The following is a 10,303-nucleotide window of genomic DNA, read 5'->3' on the forward strand; positions in this document are numbered from 1 at the left end:
CCCCACAAGAGAGGTGTGACAGTCACTACCCAAGATGTTCCAACCAATGGCTCTCACCTACTCGGAGCTCACCCAGCAGCCTCCCTGGAAAGCCTTCCCCTAGGGTAGGGGTAGACTAACTTTCTCTGCAAAGGACCAGAAAGTAAATATTTTTGGTTTTGCAGGCCAGGCCATCTCTCTCACAACTATTCAACTCTGCCACTGTATCTTGAAAGCAACCAAGTCACCAAGTACTCGCATTTTTCTAAGAGATCGTTTAATTATTTTTGTCTCTACTCTTCTTTTATCGTTCCTGTGGTTCCCCGCTTCCTATTTAGCCCTTGAGAAACACAAATATAGCCTTTTACCCGCCCCTCCTTCACCAGACACTCCCTACAGGGCAAGTTCATCTAACTCCTCAAGAGTTAACAGTTGATTTACAGACCAAAGCATGCCCAATACAGAACCCTCACCCACCAGGAGGTTGCCTCGAGAGATAATGGTCAAAAAGCATGCCTGCTACTTCCACCCACCTGGGGAGTTTTTGGCCTAGTCCTGCCCACAAAGATGCCAGCAGTCACCAGCTCAACCGACAGACAGCACAGTAGATAAGACACCAAGCTAACACATGGACACCCCACCTTGCTTGCTTCCTCCCCTGCCTTTTTAATGTGCCCGCTTTCTGCTCCAAAAGCAAAGCAGTACATTTAAAGGTGGGATGCCTGTGCTTCTTCTCCTAAGCAACTTGGAAATAAATCACCTTCTTTGTACCAGATCTTGCTCTTGTTAATTGGTCTCTGGAATTGATGAATTACTAACCCATAAGCCGTTTACAGCCAGAGACAATATATAAACAAATGAACATGGTTATGTTCCAATAAAACTTTATCTATAAAATAGGTGGTTTATTTGGCCCATAGGTCATAGGTTGCTGACCTTGTCTGAGGGAGGGAGAATATGCCCCCAGACCACATGGCAGGCACAGCCTGGTTGTTACTGTCATCTTTCATCAGCAATAAATGGGTTCCCTAGTTTGCACACCTGTTTATTCTGAGTTTCATCCATATGACATAGTCCCAAAGAGGCTCATTCCTCTGGGGGCAATGGTGTGTGACTTTTACCTCCTTATATTTAGGATTAAAAAAAAAGAATAAATAAAATACCAGAAACAAATGGTTGACCTGACTGTGAACAACAGAACGGACACCACCTGCTTATCCACCTAAATCAGCAAACACGCAGCAGGCACCAAAAAAGCACCACTTAGTTATTTAGAAAATGACTTTTTCATAGTCTACCTGGTAATGGTCCTGCTCCATTATTCTTTTTTCTTTTTTTTGAGATGGAATCTTGCTCTGTAGCCCAGGCTGGAATACAGTGGCATGATCTCAACTCACTGCAACCTCTGCCTCCTGGGTTCAACCTCCTGCCTCAGCCTCCCAGGTAGCTGGGATTACAGGTACCCACCAGTTAATTTTTGTATTTTTAGTAGAGATGGGGTTTCACCATGTTGGCCAGGCTGGTCTTGAACTCCTGACCTTGTGATCCACCTGCCTCGGCCTCCCAAAGTGCTAGGATTACAGGCGTGAGCCACCTCGCCCGGCCCATTATTCTTTTTTCTTATAAACACAGAGTCGTGATTCCCCAACTACAACGCTATATCAAAAGTCTCACAGTATGTTGCTGAATAGAAAATGCTACCTTAAAAAACTATATACATGGCCGGGCACAGTGGCTCACGCCTGTAATTCCAGCACTTTGGGAGGCCGAGGTGGGCAGATCATGAGGTCAAGAGATCGAGACCATCCTGGCCTACATGGTGAAACCCCGTCTCTACTAACAATATAAAAATTAGCTGGACGTGGTGGTATGCACCTGTAGTCCCAGCTACTCTGGAGGCTGAAGCAGGAGAATCACTTGAACCCAGGAGGCAGAGGGTGCAGTCTCAAAAAGAAAAAAACCACATACACTAACACTATTTTGGGAAACATATAAACATAGAAAGGTCTGGAGTGAAGAGAGACACAAAAGTAAAATAATCATTCCATTACCCTTGGCAATGAACATGCCTCAAAGCAGCTACCTTACTAATTTCCTGTGGGCATTTATTGCATGATTTTTGACAAAGTCAAAGCCTCAAAACAAAGCACCAATAATCTGGCAGCATCCCTGTGATTCCTGGTTTATCTAAGTGAAAAACTGATGAAAAAGTGAACGATCCCTGCTAAACTACTAGCTCTTTGTGACTCTGCTGTTTTTGGCTGTGGCTGTCCACGGCCCCCATTACACAGGCTTCATCTCACAGAGGCGTCATCATCATCTACCTCCTCTCCTTTAACTTGCCCTTCTCCTATCTACTCTCTCCTACATACACCCCATCCCGAATCCATACAACAAACGTGGACTGAGCACCTGCTAGCTGCTCACAGGCATTGAACAGTGAGCCAAACAGACAAAACCCTTCGTGGAGGTGGCATTCCAGAGAGAAGAGATAGACCATTTATACACATCAGTTATCAGATAGTGATGAGAGTGATAGACAAAAATAAGGCAGGAGAGGGAGGGAGTCCCAGTAGGAGTGGGAGGTGTCATTTGTAAAAGGGGAAGAAACTAAGGAGGTGAGAGCACCAGCCCATACATTAGGGCAAACCCCTGGAAGCAACATAGTCTAGCTGGATCAATTACAGTACAGCCTCATGGTGGGATACTGTGAAGCCTTTAAAAAGAACCTAAGGCAAATCGTAATGCGCCAAGACTGAAAAGATCTCCCAGGGGTGCTGTTGGGGCACGTGTGTCATCTGCTAACCCCGTGCGGGGAGAAGACAACACAGACAGTCATTGCTCTAGCCAGGAAAGATCAGAGAGAAAGACTCTCGGCTGGGCGCGGTGGCTCATGCCTATAATTCCAGCACTTTGGAAGGCCAGCACTTTGGAAGGCCGAGGTGGGAGGATCACCTGAGGTTGGGATTTCAAGACCAGCCTGACCAATATAGAGAAACCCGCCTCTACTAAAAATACAAAATCAGCCAGGCGTGGTGGCACATGCCTGTAATCCCAGCTACTTGAGAGGCTGAGGCAGGAGAATCACTGGAACCCAGGGGGCGGAGGTTGCAGTGAGCGAGATGGCACCATTGCACTCCAGCCTGGGCAACAAGAGCGAAATCTGTCTCAAAAAAAAAAAAGACTCCCAGAGAGTGGGACGTGTTGCGGAGTGGCACAGAGGTGGCGAGTGGCACATTTGTGGGTATCGACTATGGACCACACAATGTGCAAGACACTTTATTCACACCATCCTCACAACAGTTCCCTGTAAGCAAGGATCCCCACTCCCTTTAGACAGGTGAGGAAACTGAGGCTCAGAGAGGCAGAGAAACTTGGTGGTCAGTGGGACTGCTGGGACCACACAGATCTGACGGCAAAGACTGCTTGTTCTACTACATCACCTGCTTGTCACCCAAAGAAAGAGTTACTTATGTGAAAGTCTGGGAGGCCCTAGAACCACAGACGCTGTACCCTGTACCCCAGGGCCTGAGCACAGAGCAGGCCCTCACAGTTTCCTCCGGCAGTAGGACACCCACGGTGCTCTTCCGTGCCCTACTATTTTAAGGCACTAGTGGGCTTGCTGCATAAACAGCTCTTATCTTAGAAGAGCCTATCAATGGACTATCTGAGTTACACAAAGTCAAAGTCAATGAACAAGCCTTTACAGACTTCACCAGACTCCAATGACAAGTCCTCTGCTGTTCCCACTTGGCCTTCGTCCCTGCTCAGGTTATAGGGCTATACTAGGTCAGTAATTCACTTAAAAGACTTCACTGGGAGCCGGGTACAGTGGCTCATGCCTGTAATCCCAGCATTTTGGGAGGCCGAGGTGGGTGGATCACTTGAGGCCAGGAGTTTGAGGCCAGCCTGGCCAATATGGTGAAACCCCATCTCTACTAAAAATACAAAAATTAGCCAAGCATGGTGGCACACGCCTGTAATCCCAGCTACTCGGGAGGCTGAGGCAGGAGAACTGCTTGAACCCAGGAGGCAGAGGTTGCAGTGAGCCGAGATTGTGCCACTGCACTCCAGCCTGGGCAACAGAATGAGATTCCATCTAAAAATCAAATAAAATAAAATCATGCTGCAAGGTTTTTCGGCTGACAACATGCAGAAGAAATTAGGACAGGTGACAAGAACTGTCTCCTTGACCAAACTTTAGTCAGGTTCCTCTGAGCCCTCTTCTCCACAAGGCCTTGGTCTGCCAGGTCCAGTTTTAGCAAGAATCCAGAAGAGAATCCCTCACCCTCGATATCTAATGAAGTTCCTCTTAGTAATATTCTATTGATGGGGTTCAGGACCCACTAGCTCAAAAAAAGGCACCTTAGTATACTGAATATTTTAAGCTGAATGAATTCCACTAACCCCCTTCACCTTGTCCATGGGCTATAAATCCCCAGCTGACCTTGCCATTCGAGAGCTGAGCTCCATTCCATACTGAAGTCTCTCTCTCCTACTGCAGTAGCTAAAAGAAAATGTCTTGCTGTTTTTTGTTTCGTTTTGATTTTTTTTTTTTGAGACAATCTCACCCTATTGCCCGGAATGGAGTGCAATAGTGCGATCTCAGCTCACTGCAACCCCCACCTCCCAGGCTCAAGCAATTCTCATGTGTCAGCCTCCAGAGTAGCTGGCATTACAGGCATGTACCACCATGCCAGCTAATTTTTGTATTTTTAGGTTTTGCCATGTTGGCCAGGCTGGTCTCAAGCTCCTGGACTCAAGTGATGCGCCTGCCTCAGCCTCCCAAAGTGCTGGGATTACAGGTGTGAGCCACTGCACCCAGCCTGTCTTACTGTTTTTAAAAAGTACCCATGAGTGGCACACCGGCACATGCCTGCAGTCCCAGCTACTTAGGAGGCTGAGGTAGAAGGATTGCTAGAGCCCGGAAGTTTGGGACCAACATGGGTAACACAGTGAGACCCCGTGTCAAACAGAAAAAATTTCAAAAAGCATTCGATACAGGCTGGGCATGGTGGCTCGTGCCTGTAATCTCAACACTTTGGGAGGCCAAGGCAGGAGGATCACTCAAACCCATTAGTTCCAGACCAGCCTGGGCAATATAAGGAGACTCTGTCTCTGCAAATACAGCCGGCATGATGGTGCACACCTGTGGTCCCAGCTACTCAGGCGGCTGAGCAGGGAGGATCCTTGAGCCCGGGAAGTCAAGGCTGCAGTGAACCATACAGCCTAGGTGACAGAGAGACCTCTGTCCTCTATCTCAAAAAAAAAAATTTAAAAAGGCATCTGATGCAATTTTTCTTTAACAAAAGACACAGCTACTAATTCAGGGGAGACCCTTCCTCTCTCTGGGCCTTCACGATCCATCTGTGAAATGAGATAGTAGAGCTTATTAAAGGGTCATTCAGTCCTTTAAATCCTTTGATTTTCTGGTTAAAGAACAGGATTAAAACAAAATCCAGGCTGGGCGTGGTGGCTCACGCCTGTCAATTCCACCACTTTGGGAGGCCAAGGTGGGCGGATCACTTGAAGCCAGGAGTTCAAGACCAGCCCGGCCAACATTGCGGAACCCCGTCTCTACTAAAAATACAAAAATTAGCCAGACATGGTGGCATGCGTCTGTAATCCCAGCTACTCAGGAGGCTGAGACATAAGAATTGCTTGAGTCCTGGAGGCAGAGGTTGCAGTGAGCCAAGATCGAACCACAACACTCTAAGCTGAGCAGCAGAGGGAGACTCTGTCTCAAAAAAAAAAAAAAAATTATTATCATCATCCAGTTAGATCTTATCTCAAATGAAAAATCTAGGCCAGGAGCGGTGGCTCACGAATGTAATCCCAGCACTTGGAAAGACCAAGGCAGACGGATCACAAGGTCAAGAGATCAAGACCATCCTGGCCAAAATGGTGAAACCCCGTCTCTACTAAAAATACAAAAATTAGCTGGGTGTGGTGGCGTGTGCCTGTAGTCCCAGCTACTCAAGAGGCTAAGGCAGGAGAATCGCTTGAACCCAGAAGGCAGAGGTTGCAGTGAGCCGTGATCGCGCCACTGCACTACAGCCTGGTGACAGAGTGAGCTCTGTCTCCAAAAAAAACAAAAAACAAAAAGAAAAGTCTATTTTACTCAGGTTAGTTTATCATTTTTTCCTACAGAGAAAATGTGATTTATTGGCAAACTAGCTTCTAGATTAGAGCATACTCTTCAAGGTTATCTAACTCTGATTCACAGGAGTTATTTTATAATTCTGCATACTATGGGTAACAGCAATGCAAATAATTCTAGTCTAGACAGGCAAATGCATGCTACCAAACGGAGGTTCATTTGACTTCCTTCCTCCTCTGTAGAGGCCAGTTTTGTCTTTCATTTGCAAATTCAATTCAGTATTTATAATCTACAAATTGGTTGTACTTTGGAGTCTCCAACACCTCACCAAGTTTCCTCATTAATGAGTTAAATAAAATTCTTAACACATGTTCAGTTTTACATTTTACAAAGTAATGACTTTATCTGTTTTTTTAGGAAATTATCTTTTAGCATTACGGAAAGTATAAGCAAGTAACATGTATTTCAAAAGAAGCAGTAAAAAAAAAAAAGTTTTTAATCTATTAATGATTAGAACTTAGGTTTCTAGGAAAGTAAATTTTGGTCAATGGTGGGCACAGTGGCTCCTGCCTATAATCCTGGTACTCTGGGAGGCCAAAGCCAGAGGGTCACTTGGGCCCAGGAGTTTGAGACTGGCCTGGGCAAGACAGTGAGACCTAGTCTCTACAAAAAAAATTTAAAAATTTAAAAAGTCAAAAATGTCGCTCAATGGTTAATAACTTCTCCACATTTTTATTTTAAATGCTTATTTGGAATTTGAGTTTTCTTTCACCCAAATTACTATTTTTGAAACCTGAGACCAGTACAGTCTGCAGCCTTTTCCCAAAATGACTGAGCCTAACTTTTATAGCTACATGCTAACTCAAGTTAAATTTTTACTTTAACTTTTACTTCAAGAAATTGAAGGGTGGACATTAACCTATAGAAATGTACAAAGAATAACATAAAACACCAGTTACCTATCATCCAGACCATTCTCCGTTATTTTATAAACCCACTCATCTTTTTTCTACATTACAGACGAAATTGTTCCTTCTGTCCCATCCCATCCTCCCCACACTGCAAAGTAACCACTATCCTAAATTAGCATTTCTTCCCAATCGATTTATTATAAAAAGATGTATACCCACTCTACAAGCATTCCCCTACTAATGGACATTTAGGCTGTTTCCAATTTTTTAAACCATTATAAGCATTTTAAACCATTATAAGCAGTGTTGCCACAAACAACCCTAATATCCTTCCCCTTGTATAGAAATATCTCTGGCTTCTTAGTATTTTCTAGAAGTGGAACCACTGATCTTAAGATATACCCAATCTGCTAGTGGCTATACTGTTCAAAGATACACTTGCAACCAGTAGTGAATGAGAATCTCATTTTTTTCAAATACTTATCATCTCTTGATAGTGTCAAACTTTGCAATTCCTAACCTGATGAATATACAATGATCTAATTATGGTTTCAATGAGTATTTCCTGGATTACAAGAAAATCTGAGTCTTATCATATGATTATTTAACCATTCAGATTTCAATACAGTCAATACATGTGACAACTTTCCCCTGATAAACTGGGATTCCAATTATCGTCTGCAAAGCAACTTGTGCAGTTAAAAAAAAATATGCTGGACATTTCTTCAGAAGATAGTCATGGGCTGGAAAACTCGAGACAGAGTTTACTTCTACATATTTCTTACTGACTAAGGCTGGGTATGGTGTATTCTACCTCCTTAGAGCTCTCAAATCTTTTCTCCTCCCCTCCCACTGCAACTGTCTTTAAAACCCTCACCATTCTCCTAGGGATTACTGCAATGACCTCCCTATCCTTAGTATGGCCTCTCTCCAACACTTCCACACTACAGAGTATCTAAGATACAGATCTACAGTAAATGTGGCTTCCTGGACATTCAGGATAACATCCAAATCTCTCACAGCAGCACAGGAAGCCCTGCACGACATATCTCTGTATTCTCACACATAAAATCCACCACCCACATGAAATCCCTTACTGCACCAGACTCCACGACTCCAGTGCAAAAGCATTGCTCTTTCTCTACCTTCATCATGCTGTTTTCCAGATGAAACACTCTTCTCTTCCTTCATCTCACTAGGTCCTGCCCAGCCCTCAAATTCCAAGGCGAGACGCAGTGGCTCATGCCTCTAATCCCAGCACTTTGGGAGGCTGAGGCGGGCAGATCATTTGTCAGGGATTCGAGACCAGCCTGGCCAATATGGTGAAACCTCGTCTCTACTAAAAACACAAAAATTAGCCAGGCATGGTGGCAGGTGCCTGTAATCCAAGAACTCGGGAGGCTGAGACAGGAGAATCGCTTGAACCGGAAAGGTGGAGGTTGCAGTGAGCCGAGATTGCACCACTGCACTCCAGCCTGGGCAACGGAGCGAGACTCCGTCTCAAAAACAAAACAAAACAAACAAACAAAAAATCCACATAAACTCCACTCAAGCCTCCCCATCTGTGCGAAGTCCCAATCTCTCCCACAAGTCAGCGTTAGATGCTGCCCCTGTACACACCTGTATACTCCAGCCCTTTAAGGCTGGAACTGTTCACTAGAGATTGTCTCTCCCCTTTATGAAATAATCTCTGCTCAAAAACCTTAGTAAGGCTCAGTGAATGTTTGCTATGCAAGTCCCAGAGTAAAGAAAGCTGGGCTACTCCATTCACCACATACCACAGGGCTAGTCACCTACCCTGGGCACTCCTTTTCATCTCTAAAACAAAGCACGTGACACAGAGTTTCTTCTTCCAGCCCCCAGATACTACAATGCATGGCACAGAACACTCCTCGTAGGTATAACCTCAAATCTAATACGGACGGGAAAAAAAACCAGTTAACTTTCACTTCCAATATTGATGTGGGTGGTCCTGAAACTCTCACCAGCTCAAACCTCCCAGAACCAGAGCTTCCCTGACTTCTCTAAACAGATGTCTTCATAAGCCTGGGTATTTTTGTTGTCGTCGTTAATAGCCCTTTCCCACGGGTGCAATCCTCCACATTAAAAGCATCGAAAGTCTGAACTGTTCCCAGGTCGTAAAGCCTGGAACCAAGCCCCAGTCCCTGTTGGGGCCCCTGGCTGTGGGATCTGCAAATCACGTCTCCTCCTGCGCTTTAGTTTCCCCCTCCAGAGCGCTGAGCCCTTCCAACCACACGCGTGAGAAGAGAGACCTCCATCCCCAGTACCACCAGGCAGAGAGGCCGCAGGGTTTCCCTTCCCTCTGGATTCACCATTTCCCGAAAATCCCCCTCGCAGGATGAGAAACTGATTACTCAGAAAGGGACGGGAAAAATGAAAATCCCAGCCCTGACGTCGAGAGCCTCAGAGAGCAGACGGGAGGCCCTGGCCTCGGGCGTGGGGGCTGAACCTGGTTCTGTGCTGGGGCTCGCGGTTACCTGTGGCAGGCGACCGTGGTGGCAGTAGTGGTGGTGGTGGTGGTGGTGGTGGTGGCGGCGGCGGCGGCGGCGGCGGCGGTGAGTGACTGCGGTGCTGGCGCCTGCGGGACCGTGAGAACTCGCGGCGGCGCGCAGCCTCACACCAACCACCCACTACGACCGCACTGCTGTGATTGCTGCGGGCGCCGCAGCTCCTCGCTTAAGGGCCACTGCGCCGCGGTGACTGGTGGAGCTACGGGGCGTGGCATCTGCCAAAACCAATGGGAGGAGAGGATGAGACCGGCGAGCCAAAGGGACTACAAATCCCAGTGTGCACCGGCAGGGGTTTCTGGACTGGGCGCGGGGGTGGAGGAGCAGTAGTTGCGCAATGAGCTGAGGTCGGGAAACCGAGGTACTTGACATCTGGGGCTGCAGTGATCCCAGAAGCATATACCGAAATATCATACCAGCTCTTGGAGCAAACCTATCTGCACATTGGACCCACTTAGGAAAACCTCAAAAATACTGATGCCCCTGTGAAAATAAAATTGAAAAGCTGTTGGAACCCCCCCGTCAAAAAAACACTATGCCTTGAAAGAGATGTGACTGTAGTATCAGTCACGTATACTTACAACTTCTATTCCCACATTATAGATTAACTCGCTTTCTTTTATTGAACGATGTCTAGAGGGAATTAAAAGACTTCAGGGACAAAATCTCGTGCCTTGTTAAGTAATGAACCTTGCTTCATCATAACAAGAAGATTACAACCTCTTCCCTCTGTTATCCTGTTTTGCTTAGACGAGAGATATAAAACCCACGTTTATTACACCCTC

The 10,303-nt window shown here is 46.1% G+C and overlaps 1 protein-coding gene across 1 annotated transcript in view; it reads right to left on the reverse strand.

The window, feature by feature from the left end:
• Positions 1–9,501, reverse strand: part of LGMN (legumain) — a 43,929-nt gene extending 34,428 nt beyond the window's left edge. Inside the window, exon 1 of the mRNA XM_010384503.2 lies at positions 9,489–9,501. The gene's annotated coding sequence lies outside the window, so the exon portion shown is untranslated. The remainder of the gene's footprint in view (positions 1–9,488) is intronic.
• Between the last annotated feature and the right edge of the window lie 802 nt (positions 9,502–10,303).

This window comes from Rhinopithecus roxellana, chromosome 5 (assembly GCF_007565055.1).
Source record: "Rhinopithecus roxellana isolate Shanxi Qingling chromosome 5, ASM756505v1, whole genome shotgun sequence".
Taxonomy (NCBI): domain Eukaryota; kingdom Metazoa; phylum Chordata; class Mammalia; order Primates; family Cercopithecidae; genus Rhinopithecus; species Rhinopithecus roxellana.